We start from the raw sequence: 23,716 nt of genomic DNA on the forward strand, positions 1-23,716 counted from the left end.
AAAAGCGAGAGAGTAAATATTTTCAGTTTTGCAGATCATTTTGTTGTAACCATGCAGGTCTGCAATAAGAAAGCTAAGAGCACTGGGAGACAGGAAACAAATGGACATGCCCACACCCTCCCTTCCACTCAGGGCAGCTTCTCTGTGGTGGGGAGCTTTGCCACAAACACTTGCTTCTTTGTTTCCATTGGCTTCTTTGTTTCCATCTTACTGCTCAAGCTCAGAACTTCAGGTGGGACTGGTCCTTCAGCATCCATGCAGAGAGAAGGCTGAGCGGGTTGGGAAACCCACCTGATGGAGAAGAGAGATTGCTGGGAGGGACACTGAAGTGGCCACCATGACACGAGACAATCACACCTTCCGGGGTTAAAGGGAACAAAGACAAGGGAGGGACACAGCAGTGGGACCCCTAGGTCGCCTGCCAGGCTTGCTCTCCCTCCACGGCCACAATGGGGGCCTGGGGGGTGTTGGGCTTCAGCTACGGTGATTAGGCTGAAGGGACTCAAGATAAAGGACCCTCCACCTCCTCACTAGGTTCCAAACGCAGCCCCTCTAAGTCCACCCTCTGGGTTTCTGGAACTCAGCTGGAAGAATATATGATCAGGCCAGACCCAGAGCCCAAGCCAAACACAACAGGGGTCACGTGGGGTTGTAACCCCGTGCTCAGTGGTCAGGGACTCCTTGCAAATCTGCGGAAATCCCTGTTCTGCCTCATTCCTGGGAGAAACCCCAGATCTCCTGCTCTGTCTGTTCTTCTCTTGAGGCTATTGTCCTGGAGGGATGCAGTCCTTGAACCTGGCCCTCCAAACATACATAAGCAGCCTGTTCAATGAAACAAATTATGCACTTTTTCACATTTGCCAGTTTTTTGATTCCAGAAAGGCTGTGGGACTCATTCTCACAGTCTCCTGTGTCCCCACCACTTGGTGGCCCTCTGCTCATGGAAGCACGATTTCCCACAACTGCCTCCCAGCTGGTCAGAGGGGAGTGTCCCACAAAGACACAGGTGTTTGTGAAGATCCTATCCCCAGCAGAAAGACTACTCCTGGAGCCACGGACAGGGATCTGGCCTCCTGAGCCGCTCAGCTCTTATTCAAAGCCTAAACTGGGGACCACGAACATTGGTGAATGACTTTCTGAGTCACCTGGACTGGAGGGGCCTGATTTTTCTTTCCAGGAATGGATGTAGAGCAGCCTGCATTTTCAGGGCCGACATTGACGATGGATCTAGTTCCCCAAACTGCACCGCAGGAAGGAGAGGCCCTTCCATCCCACAGCTTGGAAACCCAGAGCAGGGGAGTTCTGAAGAAGTGCATCGTTGCCAGGCCCAACATCCCTGCAGAGTGGCCTCTGCTCCTGAATGAGCTCCCTCCCTGGGCCTTCCCTGCCCCGACACGACCACACCCCAGGCTGTGCCAGAGCTCTGGGGCTCTGCGTGTCCAGGGCACACAGGTGGGACCTGAGCCAGGTGTCCCCTGGGCCTCAATGGGGAGAGGTCTGCCTCAGCATCAGGGGAAGGTGACCCCACATGGCTGTCCGGACAATCTAACTATGGACCTCCAGGAGCCCTGGGAGCAGTTTCCCTGCAGGTGTTAGGAGCCATCATCAGCAGGGCAGGCCCCTCTTTGGGCAGACCGTCTTGCTGTCCTGGGCCCACGTGCTGAACACAGGAATCTACACGCCCCCAGGAAATCCCAGGCAGCCTCACAACTTGGTCACTTGGTGGCCTGGGTACCATGGGCTCCTTGGCCATATCATGAGGGTGGTCCTTGCAGGCATGGTCTCCAGGTGCTCCCGTTAAGAAATCCCCCTGGGTTTCTGGAGTCACAGAGCCCACACCAGAAGTTTGTTGTCCTGCAGTGACCCCCACAGCAGCCAGCTCCCCTGTGCATGTCCAGGGACAAATGACAGCAATTTATTTCCAGGAACCGTGATGAACAAGGGGGTGGGATTCCATACTAATTTCAGGATCCTGGTAACTCACTCTGCACCCCAAAGTGCATCCATGAGAAATGTGTGTATTGGGATGTCTGTGCCCCTAGGAGAGCTGCTCCTCGGGGCTCCTGGGATCCTCCAGCCCCTCTCAAGTTTCTCAGACCCTGGGTCTAAATTTCTATCTCCCTCCTTTGGTGTACAGCCACCTGTGTCTCGTGGTCACGGGTCACTTTATTGCATGACTTGGCATGTTCTTAGTGCTCGTCCTCCACCCCTGCACTAGACCCCCACGATGTTCCCACTGACCCTTGGCTCCCTGTGTGGGTCAGGGGGCCCTAAGTCTGCACCCTTCACTCTCCTCCTCTACCCCCACCCCTGGGGCCACCCCTAGGTGGACTGGGAGGTGTTTGTAAATGAGTCTTACACAAGGACATGACTGGACAAAGCAGGGCCCCACCCCCGGAAAGCACACCCGCTCCCTTCTCTGAAGAGGACCCCACAGCCCCACATTGCCTCCCAGGGGTCTACTCAGGACACAGTCCCCCAGTTCTGGGCAAGGCGTCTCCCTGGAACCCTTGCTTCCAGGCAGAGTCTCTCTGTCTTTCTTCAGAGTTTAGAGTTGTTCCCATGTCTCTGACCACCAAGGTGCCTAGCACAGACCCTTCACTGACCTGGAGAGACAAGGAAGATATGTGGCCACAGGTCTCACAGGACACACCTACTGGGACTGTAGGCCAATGGGCCATCCTTCTGCCTTCTCAGGTGTGGATCCCATGGTACCTTTTTGCAGGGGGTTCAAATGGGGAGTGGGGCCCAGAGCAGTTCATGGGGCTCTCTGGGCAGGGAAGACTTGGGCCAGGCAGCCTTGCCTGGTTTCCCTGCTGGGGCACTCTGAAAACCCCCGCTCCTCTGGCTGTGGCTGGAGGCCCCCCCAAAGTTCAGGGCGGGGCCCTTTCTCTCAGCCTCCACTGCCTCCAAAGCCACGCTGGCGCTGGCGTGGGGAAAGAGCTTTCTTGCCCTTTTGTGGCCAAGTTGCCAGAGGTGGATGCTGCGGGGAACTGGAGAGAGTTAGCAGTTGCTCAGATGTGAGTGGTTAGGCAATTTGTCACCCTGTCAACTAGCCTTAAACATTGGAAAGAGGACTTTCCTGGGAAAGATGGAAGTTACTTTCAGTAATATGTCTATAGATTTCTTTTTTTTTTTTCTTAAGGACTCATAAAACTTATCCCAGGTCATTCCTAGTATGGACCATTATCCAGGGATCAATCAGAAAATGCAGGAGGAGAGGGGTGGGGGTGGGGAAGAGGAGAGGGGAGATCAGAGCCCACGGAGAGGAGATGCCCCTCCCAGGAGCCACAAACTGGGCAGTGGCTGTTGGCATCCAGCCCTCCTGTTCTCAGGCCCATTTCATCTGCGGGGTGTTTCCAAAAGAAACAATGGTGGCAGGGCCGTGGAGGACACCTAGACCTCCCAGAATAGACAGGGGTAGCAGAGTCACCATGCTGGCCCAGGGCTTGGAGACAGACCTGCAGTGGAGACCACAGGTCTCCTGAGAAGCCAGTTTCAAAATAAAGGCAGTATGCGCTGGAATACCCAGTTCGAGCAATTGCTTCATCATAGACATGTAATTTACATAGTTCTTCTTACCACGAAACTCTGTGTTCCCAACAAGCTACGTGAATGACGGCTTCAACACACATTCATTTCTGAGATGTGAACAAGTGTAGAGCCGCTCTTTCATCCAGCATAATGGGCATGGTTACACCTAGGAACGCTTACCAAGATTTCTCAGCAACAGCCAATTTCGAAATAAAGGCAGTTTGCGCGGGAAAAGCCTGTTGGAGTGAGGGCTTCCCCATACACATGTAAGTTATATAGTTCCCCTGACCATGAAACGCTGTTCCCAACACGCTACATGCATGAAGGCTTCGACACACATTCAATTCTAAGATGTTAGCATGTGGAGAGCCGCTCTTTCATTCAGCATAAAAGGCATGGTTACACCCATGAAGATTTACTCAGATTTCTCAGCTGGTTCCTTCACCCAGATTCAAAATAAAGGTAGTTTGTGCTGGAAAAGCCTGTTGGAGTGTGTTCAGAGCTGTTTCAGGCTCTGTCACAGCTGGAGGGTGCAAACCCCAACCTCCAGAAAGAGGGGCCAGGCCCCCACCTGCCAGGTGGTTTTGCCTTTGTTGGGGAACAGAGAACTTTGGGTTAGATATTTTGCGGCTCTCTCTAAAAAGTGCTTTGACTTAAGTTTGCATCCTAGTCACCAGTTCCAGGGCAACAGAAAAAGCATAACCTATATCCCTTTGCACTCAAATCTTCCCAAAAGAGCAAATATTTGCCCATGAAAATACCAGCTGCTCTTCTAAGGCCCCCTAAATACCCAGCAGTGTGGGCGGTGCACTCTTGATCAGGGACAGGAGGAGAGGGACCAGCGGTCCTCCGGCAGGGTTGGCCCGGTGTGGCAGCTGTGCTGTGTGTGCGTGGTGGGGCGGGCCATGCAGGGAATCCTGTTTGAGGGGCCTCTGTGCACACCTGCATTATGCTCTGAGGTTTCATACAAAGGCTCCAGGCATCCTAACTGGTCAGATACAGCCCCCACCCTCGGGCTGGAACCACCAGGAGCTCAGTACCTGTAACAGGGACAGTGCCAGGTGTGGGGAGAGGACATGGGACACTCCGGGGGCAGGGGCGGTGGTGCAGCGGAAGGCAGGGTATGCAGTGAAGGGTGGGGGGAGCAGGGTCCCTTGCTTGGGGGTGAGAGTTCTTGGGGAAACCACAGAGCATGGCACACACCATCCCCACCCCATACCCCAAGTTCCTAGCCCCGCCAACACAGGGTCCGATCTGCACCCTCTCACTGTGGCTCTCCTTTGAGACCGCACCCAACCCTGCGACTGGCACCCCTGCCCTACCTCCCCTCTTGGGACAGACACTGTCTTCTTGGAAACTGCCCAGCAGCGCGAATTCAAGGCCGGCAGCGGGCCTGGCGGATCTGCACTTCAAGTGTCCTTCCTGGTCAGTCGTGCGTGCCTGGGCTCAGTCCTCCATCTTTCCCACCCGCAGCCCAGGTCCACGTCCGGTGCAAGTGGAGGCCGCGGGGCCCAGGCCAAGCCCCGCACACGGACAGGTAAGTGTGCCCCCGCCCTGCTGCCCCGCTGCCCTGCCCACTGGTGGCACCACCGCCCCAGCCTCCGGCCGGCGCCACCAACATGTGAGGTCTTCCGCGCGGCCCCGCCCTCCCCGGCCCCGACCAGCTGCCCCAAAAGCCTCCACCCACCCCCGTCCTGGCCGCGCCCTGGCTCCCATTGGCTCCTCAAGTTCTGCCCTCGCACGTCTAGGCTCGGGAGGATGTCCGATGCAAGCGCTAGGGGAGGGCCCCGCGGCGTTGCCATGGCTACAGGCGCCATGCCCCGCGCGGGCCGGCGTGCGCTTCTGGGGCGGGCAGCGGGCTCCGGAAGTGTGCAGCTGCCCGGGACCATGGCGGTGCTTGCTGCTGGGGATGGTGGCATGCTTGGCCTGGCGACTAGTTCTGGCCTGGTCAGTCGGAGGACGACATCCTGTCCGGGGCGGCGACCCACGAACAGTAAACGTACGTCTGCGCCATTGGCGGGGCCAGTGGACATGAACCGGGTGGGGGGTGATCGGGGTTGGGGTGGCGGCCAGGGAGGGGTTGTGGTGCCGGGGAGCGGGTTGGGGCGGGGGGAACAGGGCTGGGGCACAGCCTCGGGCTTTCCTCCCACTCGGGTGCTGGGGCTGGGGCCGAGAGTCCGAGTAGCCCTGGGTGGTAGTGGCCTCCCAGAACCCCCCGGGAAGAGCAGGCAGAAGACCCGTCTTAGATGAAGCCGGGCGTTTCCCGGGCTTTGAAGAGCCCCAGAAACAGATGTTGGAATGGGGTGGTTTATCAGCCTTGTTTATCTGCAGGGAAATTTCAGTTCCATCCAGATGTTGGTTCCTTCGATAAACCTCAGGAATAAGACACAAAGTCAGTGCCGATTAGCAGTTATCTAGGGCTTGACTCAAAATAGTCTGTGCGGGGTGTAGGGATGGTAGATGGGCCCTCCCTCTCAAGGCTGGCAGTCTTCTGGGATTAGAGGCCCAAGCTGAGGATTACATCCTCATCTGCAGTAATGGAGGTTGTAGGAAACATTAACACAGAGAAGGGAGGACTGTGGCTGCGATAACTCATTAAAGAAGCCAGGACCCTTGCCTGGCTCTTGTGTAGAAGAGTCTCGCCTAGGGTAGGGCAGCAGTTATCAAAGTGTGTCCGAGGCCCCTGAGATGCAAGACTATTTTCTTAGAAACGCCGGTATGTCACCTGCCTTTTGCACACTCTTTCTCTCCTGAGTTTCCTGTGGGGTTTTCCAGGGAAAACCTGGTCTGTGATATCACAAAACAGGGAATGTAGAGGCAGATAGGAGAATTCAGCTCTCACCAGTCCAAAAGAGATTTGCAGAAATTAAAATCACTGCTACTCTTCTCACTAATGATTTTTGTTTTGAAAAATATACATTTTTTTTGTTTAAGAGTATTAATGTTAACATGTATTAGGTTGTTATTATTTTTAAGTGAACTCATAAGCATTTTGTAAAGTTCTTATTTAACTTCTAACACAGGAAATATTGATAGATTTAACCCACATAAACAGCAACCTTTCAGAGTCCTCAGTAATTAAGAGTGTACAGGGGTCTGTAGACCAAGAAGTTTGAGAGCCCCTGGAGAACGGGTGCTCAGGTGCTAGTCAGGTGCTTAGCGCTGTTAGACGGATGCCAAGATGTCTTCTACATGTGCTCCCGGACTCGAAGTAATTGGCCACATGGAGATGGGTGGGCAGTGCCTCCACTTTACAAACCAGAAGCTGCTGAACGTGTCTGGAGTCTAGGCCATGTGCTGTGCAGGGATTCCCGTTGTATCTGTTCTATCTAAGCCGGGATTCCTGTGCAGAGGCCTGGCCCCGAAGACTCGCTATCCTTTGTTGCCTGCCAGGTACCTTCTGTGTGACGTCAACCCTCCAGAGGGCTTCAGCCTCCGTAGGGGCGTCTGTATCCACATCGCCTTCCTCCTGAAGACCCTGCTGAAAATGGAGGGGTCGGTGCTGGTGCTACCCCCTTGGGGCCGCCTCTACCATTGTCAGAGCCTGGACATCCACCAGGTCCGGATTCCCTTGTCTGACTTTTTTGATCTCTCAAGTCTCAACATAAACATCCCTGACACTGAGTACGCACAGTTCACTGCAGGTGAGATGGTGATCGTTTCACTGGGGCCAGACGGTTGTTGTTCTGGTTCCGATGTGAACGTCGGGCCGTCTTGCTTTGGACTTCTCGGTCTGCTTAGGGGCCCTGCTCATGTTTCCCGCACTGCAGGTGAATTTGTTCTTTCCATAGTTTTTCTCAGGAAATAGATCTGAAGTGTATGAGCTCTGTGTTCCCTCCCCTCTGAAAACCCTGGCCTCCTGGTGAGATGGAGCGGTGACAAGGAGGCCACTGCCACAGAGGCCTTCTACCAGAAGGACTCGCTCCCTGGGCAGTAAAGGCCATTCTTACCTGATCAAAACACGATGTGTGTGTAGCATGGGCCACGTGCTGCAGAAGGTATGTAATCTCTCATTCAGTATAATTTGGTCCTGCTCAAGTTTCCCATTTTACTTTTTGTAAGAGGGAAGAGTTGAAGATTTTCTTTGAATAAAGGTATTTAGAGCTTATCTTTTTTTTTTAATTGAAATGTGGGTGATTTACAATATTTTGTTAGTTTCAGATATACAGTGTTTTGTTAGTTTCAGGTGTACAGCATAGTGATTCAGTTGTACATATCCATTGTCTATTCTTTTTCAGGTTCTTTTCCATTATAGGTTACAAGATACTGAATATTTTCCCCTGTGTTCTACAGTGAATCCTTGTTGTTTGTCTGTTTTACATATAGTAGTTTGTAATTGTTAATCCCAAACTCCTAAATTTGTTTTCTAAGTCTGTGAGTCTGTTTTTGTTTTGTAAGTAAGTTCATTTGTATCATTTTTAAAAATTCCACATATAAGTGATATCATATGATACTTGTCTTCCTCTGTCTGAGTTATTTCACTTTAGTGTGATAATCTCCAGGTCCATCCATGTTGCTGTAAATGGCATTATTTCCTTCTTTGTTATGACTGAGTAATATTCTTTTATATCTAAATACTATATCTTTATCCAGTCATCTGTCAGTGGGCATTTAGGTTGCTTCTATGTCTTGGCCATTGTAAGCAATGAAGCTGTGAACATTGGGGTGCAGGTATCTTTTGGAATCAAGGTTCCTTCTTGATATATGCCCATGAGTGGGATTGCTGGATCAAATGATAAGTCTTTTTTTAGTCTTTTGAGGAATCTCCATACTGTTTTCCACAGTGGCTGCACCAAACTACATTCCCACCAAAAATATAGGAGGGTTCTCTTTTCTCCATGGCCTCTCCAGAATTTATGGTTTGTGGATTTTTGAGTGGTGGCCATTCTGACTAGTGTGAGATAATAACTTATTGTAGTTTTGATTTGCATTTCTCTGATAATTAGTGATATTGAGCCTTTTTTTATATGCCTAATGGCCATTTGTATATCTTCATTGGAGAATTGCTTGTTTAGTTATTCTGCCCATTTTTGGATTGGGTTGTTTATTTTTTTTCTTATTAAGCTGTATGAACTATTTATATAGTCTAGAAGTTAAGCCATGTTCAGTCTCATCTTTTGCAAATATTTTCTTGCATTCCAGAAGTTGTCTTTTTGTTTTGCTTTTGCTTTCTATTGCTGTGAAAAAGCTGATAGGTTTAATTAGGTCTCATTTGTTTATTTTGGCTTTTATTTCTGTTGCTTGGGTGGATTGCCCTAGGAAAACATTGCTGAGATATATGTCAAATAATGTTTTGCCTGTGTTTTATTCTGAGAGTTGTATAGCGTCTTGTCTAATGTTTAAGTCTTTAAGCCATTTTGAGTTTGTTTCTTTTTGGTTTTTTTTTTTTTTTTTGCGACTCTGTTTTATGCTTTTGATTTGTGGTTACCTTATTTTTCAAGTATATCAACCCATTACTATATCTATTTCCTTTAGACTGATAATCACGTAGGCTCCAACACATCCTAAGAATAATGAGAAAAAAAAAAAAAACAGAAAGAGGAAAAAATCAATCTTTTCTTGCTACCGTCTCCCATTCCCACCTTTTTGTATTTTGATGTACTTTTTCTTTTTTACATCTTCATGTTTATTCTCTTGTAATTTGTTATTGCATTTCCAACTATGGTTTTCCCATTTCTATAGCATCCTGCTTCCTTTCTGTTTAGAGTAAAACCTTTTAATGTCTCTGTTTAGTTCAATAATGCTGAATTATCTCCCCTGTGCCTCTGAATCCTCAGTCCCGGGAAGCCAAGCCATCCTAGCCTTCATCGGTCCTGGGAAAGCAATATTCAGAGTGGGAAAAAACATTGAAAAATAATATTCTGTGTGTTGCTTTCTACCCTTGCCCAGCGAGTGAGAATCACCTCTGAAGGCAGAGGAAGAAAGTTGGAAGTGCGGGGCACAAAGTCTTTTCTCCATTTGCTATTGAAAAAATGATTGCTTTTGTAATTAGTGATGATGCCCTTTAAATTGGTGAGATCGAGATTCCACAGCTTCAGCGCCTGTGAATAACCAGCCAGGAAAAAGCTCTCCAGGGCCCCTGCAGTGGGAAAGGCAGCCCCTCTGAGCACCTGTTTTTCTGTAGACTTCCTGCCTCCACAAGTGTTCACTAGGCACCCTGCAGGACGATGCAGTTACCCGAGGTGGAGGACGGGGAGACCCCTGCTGGGTGGCGAGCCACAGGAGCCCACACTTGAAGGACAAAGTGAAGAATAGTGGGGCAGCCATAGGAACAGAGGTTGGTTGAGACACAGGATGGTTTCCTGGAGTCCAGCAGGCAAGGCTGGCAAGGCAGACGGGGCCCTGGGTCATGGGCAGTCCTTGAGGGATCTGAAGCAAAGATAGGAACCAAGAGACTGGACTCATGTGGGGGTACGGCGCCCCCTGGCGTCCGCAGGGCAGCGCAGCGAGCACATGGGGAGCGGGCACTTCCCCACAGCTGGGTTGACAGGTCACAAACACCTCACTGTGGACCGAGAGGCACTGAGTCATTTTCAACTTTATGTCCCTTCCTGGAAAAGAAACTGCTGCCTGTTGAATAGCGTGTGTCGCTAGTGAGAATTAAAGACATGAAGCAAGATTGCCTCAAAAGTCATCCATTGTGTAGTTGTTAATAAGGATCAAATGCAAACTTGAATAGATGAAATGAAACATTCACCAGAGGATTTTAAAATCCTTTAAAATAAAACTTCTTGCTTTCTTTGTTCTTCATTGCAGGGTTCACTTGGTGATAATAATAGTAACCAAAGCAAAAGCAAACCTTTACAGAACTCTGTCCTGCTGTTCCAGGAACTCTGTGTTCACGACAACGCAATAAGGTGGCAATTGACAGGAAGGACCGTCATTAATCACACAGCGAGTAAATGGCAGAGCTGGGACTTGAACCCAAGCTGTCTGGCCCCAGAGCCCCCTCTCAGGCCCTTCACTGCAGCTCATCACTTGGCATGTCTGGCAAAGGCCAGCATTAAGGAGCAGCATGACCTTGGCCAAGGCTGCTTCACCACTTGGTCTCTCTTTCCTCATCTGTAGAACGGGGGTGTGGGCAGTGAATTCTGTGAGCTCAGTGGTCACTTCCTCCAGCTCCGCTATTCTACTGCTTTGAGTTAATTTAGTAAGAATCCGATCCTCTGCATGGCCCACCCATAGGCTAGTGCTTTGCTAGGCCCTGGGTTATGGAGGAAAGTAAGATCAGCCTGCTTCTCCAAGGAGCCTGTGTCCCTCCACGGCAAACAGCTGCGAGGCCCAGGCTCCCTCGCTGGCAGTCGGGGGATGGGCAGGAAATTCTCATAGAAGATGGAGGCAGAGCCCCTCCGGCAACAGTGGTGGCCACACAGCTCACAGGAGCGGGAGAGTCTATACACGCTGCTGAGAGGGGAGTCTTCATGAGGCCAGTAGCCCCCCAACCTAAGCCCTCAGGACAAAGATCTAGCCATCCCTGCAGTGTCACCATAGAGCCAGTCCATCCTCATCACTGTGCCTCTGTGCTCCTTTGTCCTGGGGCCTCTCTTCCCCCTACACCCAGAAGACTCTTCTCCCTCTCTTTGAGTGTCCCCTCCTTCACCCGTGGTCCCTGCTTCCTGGGCCACCATCTCTGGAGTTGACGCTTTGCCCCCTCACAACCCCCATTTGATCAGGAGCCTGGGTTTACCTCCTTGTGCTCACTTTCCCCCTTCAGATCATTACTCCTCCTCTCTTGGGAGCACCTGGGAAACCCAGATCCATTCCTAGCAGTGCCTGCCACCCTGGCCTCCCTGCTCATCTGCCTCAGTCAGGAGCACCTGGGCCACAAGCTCTGTATTGCCTCGCCTCCTACCATCAAGACGTCTAAGTTGATTCTCCCTCCACCACCCAGTATGGTCATTTTAGGGTCTTCTTCTCCGTCAGCCTGAGCCAGCCACCCCCCATTCACCCTAACCCCGGGCTCATACGCGGGCGTGTCTCCACCCAAGGTCCAGCCTCTCTCCTTTAAGTGCCCACCTCTAGCCGTCCAGCTTCTTCTCCACCAGCCTCCCTGGCCCTCCTTCACCCTCACTGGGGCATCAAGCGCTGACTCCTCTGCTTTCCTGCCTGTCCACGTTCCTCTTACTTCCACTTCCCCACCTTCCAGCTCTGCATCCACAGTCAGTGCTCTCTTTGTGACAGACAAAACCCCCTTGAGCCTTGATCTTTTCAGTTCCTCACCAGGACGACTTCCATCTCGGTTCACCCAGCAATGTTCTGGGTCTGCAGGCAGCAGGCTCTCCCAGCACAGTTTTCTAAGACTACAAATCAATGCCCAGCATGTTGCCACTGCCAGGCAATCCTCCAGGATTTCTCTAGTGAACACATTTCGCCACTTATCACTCAGTGGTGTCAACATTCTCCACTCTCTGCACACCTCTAACCTTCCCTCTGTCTCTTCCCTGACTCCCAGCAGATGGCCTTGCCTCCTGCTGCAGAGAGAATGACATGTTACTGGAAGGGGACTTGCTCACCTGCAGCAAATCTGCTCAGCTCACCTTTTATCTGTCCCCCTCCCACCTGGACTCTAGCTGTAGTTGTTCTTAATTCAGTGACTTTAGTTGACATATATATACACAGTTAAAAGCATAGCACACTATCGGCTACCTTCTAGGGCTTACTTTTTCAGTTTAACATGGAGTGTGTGATTCATCCACTTCGTTGCATGTACCTGCAGTTCGTTTGTTTTAACTGATCTTAAATGTTGTGTGTGTGTGAAAGTAACACAAGAAAAGGGTAAGCCAGGATTCAGGATGCTGATGACTTCCTGTGAGAAGAGGCCAAGAGCAGGATAGGACACAGTATTTCACTGCCATTAGTCCTGTTCTGATGCTGGGTGATAGGTTCAGAACTGTTTCTTATAATATTAATTTTAATACATAAATACCTCTGACAGGCACCTCAGATGAGAATGTGTCATGAACCAAGACATACAATGGGTAATATTACATCATTATTGTTATGTAATCTTGTTAGAAAATATATTAATCATAATCCTACATTGTTATGTGTTATATGTTATATAGATGCATGAATTATATATTATGTAAATAAATACCTACATATGTATTATGTACTATCTGATAATAAATTAACAGAACATAATATGCTAGTATATCTACTATTATGTATTACTTAATAAATAATAACATACTATATCCTGTTATATGACATGGCACATAATCTTTAATCAAATAAAAATGTCACTACATGTAATGGTAATTGATAAAATTAAATACAAAAGCCCTCGGCTTTTAACGCCGACACCGCCGCAGCTGTCACTGTCTTTTCTCTTCCCTTACACGGCCGAGGTCCTCACGGTGCTATCCGTTCCCCCTTTCATCTCCTTATCCTGAAGCTTCCTCCTCCTCCCATCCCATGCTGCCTTCTGCCCCGTGGCCCCTCTAGTCACCAGCGGCCTCCGGGGCACTGATCTGCGGGCACGGTCTCAGGCCCCAGCTCAACTGCCTGTCCGCCGCCTCTGCCACCGCTGGTGGGGGCGGGGCGGGGGGCAGAGTGCACCTCTCGTCTTGGAAGAGAACACAGCACAGACTCAGTGACCAGCAGCAGGTGTGGCCGGGACCTGCAGGACTGAGGGGAGAGCCAGGCTGTCTGCATCCAGACCTGGGGCACTTGGAGTGTGAAGAAACCCAGTCCTCACTGCCCCTGAAGTGAGGAAAACACCCTCAGGTTGGTTAAAGTGCTTATGACACAGGTCTGTTGGCTGGAAAGGACAAACGGGCCCCTAAGGGGAGGGTAGATGATGTTCCAGGCCCCACCAAGGCCCTAAGGGCTGGCGGGGAAGCAGGCTGGACGCTCCACTGGACCCGGTTCCCCCACGGGGGTGGGGCCTTCGGGAACAAGCAGAAAGCCCTCGGTCTCTGGGGGGAACGGGGCAGTGTGGGAGCATCCCTGCAGCGAGTCAAGTGACGTCAGGGCCTGTGGGAACCATTTTCATGGCCACATCGAGCCTCAGCAGAAGCCACAGCAGGAGTGGATTCCTGCCTCTCCAGCTGTCATCCTCATATCTGAGTGCCAAGCTTCCGACCCGATCCCCTGGGGCGCTAGGACAGTTATAGACAGAGGCGGCTCGGGGAGGCCTCAAGAGGGCGGTACTGGCCTTCCTGCCGACACGATTACACGAAGATAGAACAATCCATTGATGGGAAGAAAATAAGAACCATGGTCACATCTGGACCCCAAGCTTAGACGTGGTGCATGGGTGACATTTATCGACAATCCAGTGAGGTCCTGTCCAGAGCTAGAGGCCAGGGCAGCAAGACAGGAGTGGCAATAAGAAGCACCGTGGTGCAGAGGCAGGACTGGGGGTCTGCAGGCTCCTCCCTGGAGAAGCCTAAGTGTTTGGGAGGTGGCTAACGTGCCTCCTTCGTGCCACCAGCAAGTGATGCCACCTGCGGAAAATCACCTATAATCCTGAGCCGGGTCAGCCCTGGGTGAAGTGATAAAGGCTCCTACAAGAGGGGGCGCCAGACAAACAGTGAACCAACCAACAGGCTGATGAGTTTCTGGCCTGTGTTTATCATGCTTTCGTAGCCAAGAATGAGGAGAGAGTTGAATGGCTCACCACGAAGATTTTAACAACTTGAGAGGGTTCCGTGTCTCACTGCATTTCAGTGTCACCTGGAGGAATTCAGGCGGTTTTTAGACCCAGGGGAGGCTAACGGCCTCTCGGTTCCTCATCAACCTGGCAAACCCACCAGCCCTCTATGGTCAGACCTTGGCAAGTGCCTTCCCCTGTTATAACAAAACCCTTCCCACCCACGCCTGTGGTAAGCTTTAATTTTCTTTTAATTAATGGGAATGAAGATACCTTACAGCCCCCTCAGACCTTTCCTAAGGGCTTCTGCCCTTAGACCTTGGCAAGGGGGCCCACTGCCCTGGGTCCTGCACTACAGAAGGTCCCCCTGGCCCTGACACTTCCTCTGGCCATGCCCTCCATGGGGTGGGGTCAGCAGGGCCAAGGGCACACGGTCATTGGCTCCATCCCGTGCTCTGGAAACCCACGACCCCGAAAGCCCTGACTCAGCAGCCCCGACCCATTTCTAGTGCCTGCACCAGCTCTCCCCGGAGTTCAGAATCCCAGGACTCACAGAGAGGCCAAAGGGCAGCTGTTGGATGGAGGGTATGAGCAGAGCCCGGACGTGAGTTCTGAGTGTCCCCCTGTGCACATCCAAGGCCCCTTGTGGCAAGGGGTGGGCCCAGCATTGGGAAGAAAAGCGTCAGGCTAGTGATCAGAGACTGGGAATCAGCTCTCCCCACATGCTCACTTTCTTTGCCGGACTCCCTTGAGTGTGGGAATTCTAAATTTGAACCTGGCCTTCCCCCTTATAATGAATGTATATTTGTAAAGGCAGGACTTTAGAACCTACTGCACTTCACATGTTTACATGTGTAGGATGTGAGCTCCCAGGTATGCTCTGGCCCTGCACTTACAAAGGTCCAGAGCAGTTATGTTGGCTCTACTGAGACTGTAAGTGGCAAAGACCGTCTCCAGAGAGGAGGGGCTCCTGCTTCACGCTCCAAAGTCAGGATCTTCTGAGTGGATAAAACAATGGACACTGTGACCCTCAATTGTAAATTGATTTAGAATAACGCCAAAGGTGTGTATGAGGTGTGTGTGTGCACGCGCGCACCTGGGGACGTGTGTGGTTCAAGACTGTGACTGTGTGTGTGTGTGTGTGTGCGCGCTCATGCGCGCCTGGGGATGTATGTGGTTCTGTATGCTATGTGTGTGTGTGCGCCTGAGGACGTGTGTGGTTGTGTGTATGGTATGTGTGTGTGTGGTACATGACTCCATGTTTGTGTGCACATGGGGATGTATGCGAAGCAGATTCAGTGTGTCTGCACGTGTGTTTGTGTGTATGTGCACGCATTAGTTTTAATAGTAGAAGCTGTCCTTTAGAATTATGAAGTAGTAAAAATTGTATGATGTCCTTTGCTGTGTAATTCAAAATTAAAATAATCTTCAATCATCAGAAATTTAGTACCTCTCAGATTCTGATTTTTTTTCCGTATTGATTATGTCTTCATTTTACTGATGAAGAAACTGTAGCTTAGAGATGTTAACTGACTCATCCAAGGGCATGGAGCTCGCGAGCCCAGGGCCAGGACGCAGTCCAAGCCGCGCTGCTCCAGAGGCCTGGAGCCCTGCTCACGATCACACGTGGCCTCTTGGCGGGGGAACGTATTCTGATGGGCTGTGGCCGGCGTGCAGGCTGCCCAAGCCGGGGACTCGGGAAGCCGGGCGGACAGTACCAGACAGCAGGCAAGAGTGAAGGGCTGCTCAGAAGTCAGATAGGTTCCTAGGTCTTGGATGAGGAAGGAGGCTTATTGCTCATCCTTGATCCCTTTGCTGGTGGCTAAAAGGAACCAAGGCCCACGAGAGCACTTCTGGGAGCTGCCTGCCAAAACCTGGAAAAGGACTGCTCAGGACTGGCTCTGCAGCAGGAGCAGAGGAAGGAAATGTCGCCTCCTGGTGGACATCTTTGGTGATGGCAGTAGGAGTTCTAGCAGCTTTGGTACGGAGGTGGCAGGGCAGGTTCCTAGTGGATGATCATTTTCACGTGTCTTAAAAATCATTGCTTCAAATATTGTATCCATTTTGTGGTTTATTTTAGGATGGTAAATATGGTCTCTGTTACTCAATATTACCTGGATTGATTAATTTTTTTATTGTTAATTTTCTCTTCAGTGATTTGGAAGCTATATTGCCACTTAATGAAAATTCTCACTAAATTTTTATAAATCATATCTAAGTTCATAACTTTATATGCAATTGGACCAGTATACCTATAAGAGTCTCAAAAGTGAAATAATCTATTAGATCCTGTTCCTTAATAATGATACATTTGGCATATTTTACCTCTCTGCTGTTCCAAATTGTGTGTGTGTGTGTGTGTGCTCCAGTTACTACTTTTTAGACAGCTGTTTTAAGTTTGTTATATTAACAAAGAAAATATAGGTATAAACATCTTGGATTTCATTGCTGACTACCACTGTTTATTCCCATGCCTTTCCCACTTTTGAGTTATTTACTTATCGGGATTTCCCAATCAACTGGACACATGATTGACTAATTTTTTTCGAGCGGTGGAATTGGGACACTTACATATCTATATGCAGATTTATTTTTTCCTCATCAACAACTCTCAGCGTGTTGTTGATGCCCAAAGCCTTGTTTTAAAATAAGGCATTGTTTTTCATCACCAAAAAAAAAAAAAAAAAAAAAAAATCTTACTTTAAGGTGCTGTCTTTTTATAGATGTCTAGTCTTATATGGTGAATGGATATTAATAGAGATTACCTTAACCTTCCTCCTTCTTTTTGTGATAACTCGAATTCATTGAAAAGCATGTTTTTTCATTCCTCAGATGGGCTTCCGCTTTGACTTCTGCTTTAAACCATCACCCCACTCTTTTTCTCCATGCTTATTCCTGAAAAAGTGAGCTCTCTATCAGATTAAAAGTGGTTCCCATCAGAGATGTGTGGCTCCCTGTCCAAAGGTCCAAAGAAAGAGAAAAGAAAAGATTCCTGTTTCTGGTGGTTACATTTTTTCAGCTTAGAGATCTAGTTATCCGTGTGGCTGCAGTGGAATCTGCAATATCTTCGCTTAGAGTTTGCTTTTTCTGGCTTACTAGGGGAGCCGCATTAGCTGGGGTCATGGCGCTGTGGCCGTTGTCAGGATCCCGGGGCTGAGGCAGCCCCTCTCCCCCCTTGTTATTTTCATCTGGCAAACCGGGTCCCAGCTATGTGAACCCTGCACCTGGCGGCCAGGATCGCCCCCCACACGACGTGTCCCCAATTCCTCAGCGTCCCTCACTGCTATCAGCCAGCTCCAGTAAGGGTACGAGCTGGCTTCCACTGCGGTCCTTCCTCCTTCCTCTCCAGGCAGGCCCTCCTTTCCCACTAGTTGGCCCTAAGCCTTCTCTCCTGTGCTACATACGCTGAAGGAATTCCTCAGGATTTCCAGCAGGTAGATGGCGCTCTTCTATGTTTCGACCCCTTCAGTGCTTGCAGTGGAAATTTTGGAGGTGGGAACGAGGAGCTTGGGGGTTCTCCATATCTAGGGGCTCCCTACCCAGCAGATTCAACTAACTGTGGATTGAAAATATTTGGGAAAGAACAGAAAGTTTCAAAAATCAACACGTGAAATTTCCATACACTGGCAACTACTTACATAGCATTCATGTTGTATTAGATACCATGAGTAATCTAGAGAAAATTTAAAGTTCACAGGAGGACACAGCAAAAGAGAATGTGACAACGAATGTATGTGTATATTTATGTATAACTGAACACTTGTGCTTTATGCTGGAATTTGATACAACATTGTAAAATGACTATAACTCAATAAAAAAAGTTTGCATATATAAAAAAATTACATGGGAGGATGTACATGAGTTCCGTGCAAGTCCTATGCCATTGTATACAAGAGGCGTCAGCATCCATGGATGTTGACGTCTCGGGAGAGTTCTGGAACCAGTGGCCCATGGTTACCAAGGGATGACTTGAAGTCCAGGCTCCTTATCCCAGCCTGTCTGGTCCCCACGTGGCCTGAATCCTACCTGTACCACACTTCCCTTCTCACTCTCCTCCAGCCCTGCCAGACTGCCCTCTGATTCTTGAACAGGCCATGTCACTGCGCTTCATGTCTGGCCCCTAGAAATGGCTGTTACTTTCTGAGCATGGCTCTGCTTTCACAAAATGGGCTGCATTGTCACTAGAGAAGATAGTGTGGAGGTTCCTTTAAAAACTGAAAATGGACTTAACTCATGATTCAGCCTTCCCACTCCCAGGCATATGTCAGAAAAAACTCTAATTCAAAAAGTCACATGCACCTCAATGCTCAGAGCAGCACTATTTATAATAGCCAGGACATAGCAACAACCCAAATGTCCATCGACAGCTGACTGGATAAAGACGTAGTAGTATATTTATACAATGGAATACTACTCAGCCATGAAAAAACCAAAATAATGTCATTTGCGGCAACATGGGTGGACGTAGAGATAGTCATTCTAAGTGAAGTAAGCCAGAAAAAGAGAAAAATGCCATATGATATCACTTGTATGTGGAATCTAAAAAAGACACAAATGAACTTAACTACAAAAGAGAAACAGACCCACAGACATAGAGAAACAAACTTATGGTTACCAGGGAGAGAAGGGGATGGGAAGGGATAAATATGGGAATTCAAAAAGTGCCCATCTTGGGGAGTGATGGAAATGTTAGCTATCTTGATTGTGGTGATGGCTTTCTGGGTGTAGACATTTATCAAATTCATCAAATAGTACATGTGAAATATGTGTATTTTACTGTACAGGGATCATACCACAATAAAGGTGACTTTAAAAAAAAAAGAAAAATTGGCGGCATTGTGTCCTACGTTTTTATGTGTCTTCAGTGAGTGGGTCTTCAAGTGTCTGGTCTGTCATATTTTCTGAACCAGAAGTGCCCTCCTTCCCTTTTCTTTGGTAAACTGTCAGTGGGTGGCATTTATCCCCGTGGCTTCAACTGCTCTCTGTCCACTGAGTAACTGTCAAATCTTTTCCAGCATGGACATCTCATTTCAGTCCCAGAAATATACTTATAATTGACAAGTAGACATTCCCAATTGATTAGCCCATAAAAATCTCAAGCTCTGTATGTTTGGATTTACACTCGCTCAGAACTAGGTTTATTTCTTCAAACAATGGCATCACTATCCCATCTGTTTTCCATGTCAACATCTGTGAGTTTTCCTTTACAATTCCACTCCCTCACCCTGTCAGTAATACATTTCTATTCCTTAATGTCCCCCAACTAAGCCCCCACACCTCGCTCCCCACTGCATTAATTCCCACCCCTTGCTAGTCACCCCAGTGCTGTTCTTTAGAGTGAACAATCCACTTTGCTCACTTTTAATGACTAATCTGTGTCAGTCTCCTCCTTAAAACCCCAAAGAATTCCCTGCTACGTATGTGAGGAAGTCCACGCTCCCTGATTTAACGTCACACCTTCTCCTCACCTGGTTGCTGCTTTTCTTCAGCCTCAGCTTCCGTTAGTTCCCCACAGCCTCTAGCCTCACTGACCTCCCTTCCCTAATTGCAAAGTGCTCTTAGACACGACCAGACCTCTGCACGAGACACGCAAGCTGCCGAGAATCCCGTGCCCAGCATGCACTCTACTGGTCTACAGATTTGCTGGAATCCTTCAGATGTCAGTGCAGAAAGCATTTCCCCTCTGACACCTTCCCTACCTTCTAGAACCCAGCCCCAGGCAGTGCAAGGGCCCCTCTGAACATACAGTATACATGATGCCAAGTGAATCTTACCACACTGTTTTGAAAACCTATTTAAATTTGTCTCTTCCACGACGCACTGTGATCTCCTTGAGGTATTGTGGGCAGTGTGGTATTTGTCTAGACAGCTAATGTCTGGCACAGACCCCGGGCCATCGGAAACAGTCTGCTGACTCATCAAGAAGAATTGTCTTTGCGACGTAAGAAAGACTACATGATCTCTGATCTTACACCATCCGGCAAGGGTCAAATAATTTCACATAGTACTACACAGGCAAATTATGTGTATTCTTTTCCTCTGTGAGCCCGAGATCATAGGCATCCTGGAACATAGGTGTCACTCTAAGCTGTCTGTCCCCTAGGCTTTCACGTCCTGCTTCAACATATTTTTTAAAAGTTGTAGGGATAAGTGTACATCACCCCGTGTTAGAGCAAACGGCGCTTCAGCCTGACCAAGTTTAATGTCCATATAAAAATCAGAAGTCTTCCAAACTGAAGCCTGAAGAAACATTTCCCGTCTCTTCTTCCAGTATGTCTGCCATCTGCATCCCACATCCCCACTGCTCATCTGCGTCAGGCCACCTTCCATCTAGAAACGTTTTCGGTGGGACACTTGGATGAGAACTAATTACAGCAGTCATGAAAATGGTCCCATGAACGTAGGCTCTGCACAAGAAAGATGCTTTGACTGGAGGCCTCAGCCGTGGCCTGCAGGGTCTGTTCACGTGTTCTGCCTGGCTTCCCTGCAGACGTTCTGCAGAAAATCAAGCCTGCAGGTGAAGTCATAGAAGGCCCAAGAAATCCAGAAAAATGGATTGAGATTCATCTCCTTAGGAATATTTTTGAAAACCATCCTCTAATAGGAAGAAGAGATGTAAGAGGTTCGTTTCAGAGCAGATGATGTCCAACTGCGGGTGGGTCAGTTTTGTCTTTGTTGCTCGCTAGTTGGCTTTCTGCTGCTTCTAACACGCCTCTGTTTAGAGAAGTGGCCTGAGTCGGCCGTCAGAGCAGAAAGGTGAGCTGGGCCTGGCGACAGCAAATCTCCTCTGCTGTGTAGTGACCCGCTGAGAAGGAAGGGATGGCCCAGGGTTTCCTCTGACTCTCTCCCTCAGTTATAATCTCTATGAAGGGAAAATGGAACAAAAAATCTTAATCAGTATGGCATTGTCAAAGTATAAAAATAATTGTCTTTGGAGGAGATTGTATACTTCAAGGGGTAGAGTACGTGCTGTGTTCAATTCGGAGTACCACAATGTAAAAAATTAATAAGAAAAATTCTTTAAAAAAAAAGAAAAAGAACAAAGAAGAAAAGAGATCTCAAACAACCCAAGTTTAAAAAGAAAAAAAAAAAGTTTGTATAAAAAATTGTAATCACCTCGGTCTTTTGCCTAGATTAGGAGTTTGGATTACAGATACACACTACTATGGTATCAAATAAAATACCACTCCCAAGGTCCTTAATAACCTAGTTCAACCTGAATCCGTTCTCTTTTTTTCCCCTAAGCACCCGTGGAAGCATCTGAAATTCTCATCATATAAAAGAATTCATACAAAAGGGTTGGAGGGTTGATGGTATAAATGGATTTTAATTTTTGCTCTGAATCTGATTCTGTCCTTCCTTTGTTTTGGAAGTTTTTTTAGGCTAGCCATGATTCTCCTTTGTCTTTCTTTCTATTTGGTCATTTAAGAGGTTTAGATGGGGTATTTGTTTTAGGGTAAGAATCTTTAAAAGAATCCTTGCAATAGCATCTTATTGGGCATTTGGACAAGACAACCAGTAAATTCTCCCAGCAGTATTGAACCCCCTTGTTCCTCCAGGGGGTCTCCAAAGGTATACATGTTCCAAATCTGACCCAAAACCAATGAGCCTTTATTTTTTTATCACTTCACAATGGACAAATGATGTCACTAAAAAGGTGAGAAAAGAGCAGGTCCGCATCATCCAGAGTCCCTCCCAAAGAGCCCACAGAAATAAAGAGGAGATGAATGAGAAAACGGTTTATTTTACACACGCAGGAGCCAACCAGAAAAGTAACTACCATGTTAAATGGTGAAAGTTAAAGGCTTTTTTATCAACCTAACTTAATAGGGCAAAGGGAGAGGAGAGAATTGCCTTCCATGACAAGTTTTCTTCTAAATCTATTGACTCTCAGGTATCTTCAGCTTAAATTACTTTTGTATTAACCGTGGGTTCCAGCTGACTTTCCATTTCCCGAACTTTGTTCTTCTTTCTTAAGATTCACTCATGTATTCTGAGCCCCTGGATTTTCCACGTGAATTTTAGATTGATTGTCAATTTCTGCAAAACACCACCTGGGATTTGGGTAGGCATTCTTTGAATCCTTAGATCTATTCGTGGACTATTGTCATCTTAGTAGAATGAAGCCTTCTGCTCCATGAATATGGGATTACTCTCTGTGAATGTAGGTCTTATTTTCCCTCAACAGAATCTCTCATCTACTGTCGTCTTCAGTGTCCAAGTCTGGTACTTCTTCCTCACCTCTTTTGGATGCTGATTCAGAAGAGACACGACCTCCTGGAGAACCTCTGCTGCCACGGAGCTGACATGGAACTGCGTCCTGAGAAGACTTTAAATTCTTTTAAAAATAGGACTAATGTACTTTAATTACTCCAGAGATGAGTAATGAATGGGTTACCTTAACATAGAATTTTAATCCTTTTAGAATTAGTAGAGCAATACAGACCCATTACAAAAAATTGAAATATTGCCTAAAAGAGAAGAGAAGAGATTTGTTAATCCCACCCACAGAGGTGACTGTCATGAATGATTTGGTGCTTATTTCTCAGTCCCTGTGTCTCTCAGTCTGTCTCTCTCTATCTCTGTCTCTCACACACTCACAATCAGATTCATTTCCATCTATGTTGATTTCACACATATGTGGTCATGCAGATGGGACCCTGGATGCACACATCGGGTCTGCATACTTCCACCCTGAGGCCTCCCTTGACATTGGGTAGAGACCAGGCACCCATTTTTCCAACTGCACAGCGTTCATTCATCTACGTGAACCATACGAGTGGACCTCATCCCCTCTCCATTTACGTGTGTTGCTTTAATTCCAACTGTTTCGAGCAGTGCTGTGATGAACACTCTTGAAAAGACATCTCTGAATATGTGTTCAAGGACTTTAGTGGGACGAACTCTAAGGATCCTGGGGAAGGGATGTACCTCTGGCCCTTTGATGAGTGCTGCAGCTGTTCTCTCCCGGAGGATTGTCCGTTCACTCTTCCCTCCAGGGTATGTACTGGAGCCTCTGCTCTGCCTGCTCACATTGTCACCAGGGCTGGTTGTCACACCAACTAAAGACTGCCGTGTGATGGTGACAAGTGTTGTTTCAACAGTGTATCCATCCGCCTGTGTCCTCACCTGAGAGATCAAGCATCTCTGACACACATTGGCCACCTGCACTGCCTCTCATTTGAACTGTCCATGCTTGTTCTCTTCTGCTTAGAACACTGGGTTTCAAGAGGTTTTGGGGCTACAGGGATGGGAAAACTTTCTCCAAACTTGGGTTATGAGGAACATTTTTCTAGGTTGTGGTTTGTCTTTCCAGCTGTTTTTTCTGGGCTTTTTCTGTTTTTTGATTCGTTTGGTATTGTTTTTCCACAGGAAGGGCTAAGAATCTCCCTTCTGTCTTCTGGCTGTGGTGTCACAGTGGAACTGCAGTGTCTATCCTGAGATATGTACAGTTACTAAAAGGGCTTCATTTTGTACATCACATCTTTAATCCCCCTGGATTTCCCTTTCAATAATAAAAAATGCTATTTCAAGTGAAAAAAAAAAAACCTCCAGCCCCAGCTTAAAACATGTGGGCAAGGCACA

At 48.3% G+C, this 23,716-nt stretch overlaps 1 protein-coding gene across 7 annotated transcripts in view; it reads right to left on the reverse strand.

The window, feature by feature from the left end:
• The window catches only part of LOC116661562, a 173,349-nt gene that overhangs the window by 109,321 nt on the left and 40,312 nt on the right, over window positions 1-23,716 (reverse strand). The window lies entirely within an intron of this gene.

Source organism: Camelus ferus, chromosome 35 (genome assembly GCF_009834535.1).
Source record: "Camelus ferus isolate YT-003-E chromosome 35, BCGSAC_Cfer_1.0, whole genome shotgun sequence".
Taxonomy (NCBI): Eukaryota; Metazoa; Chordata; class Mammalia; order Artiodactyla; family Camelidae; genus Camelus; species Camelus ferus.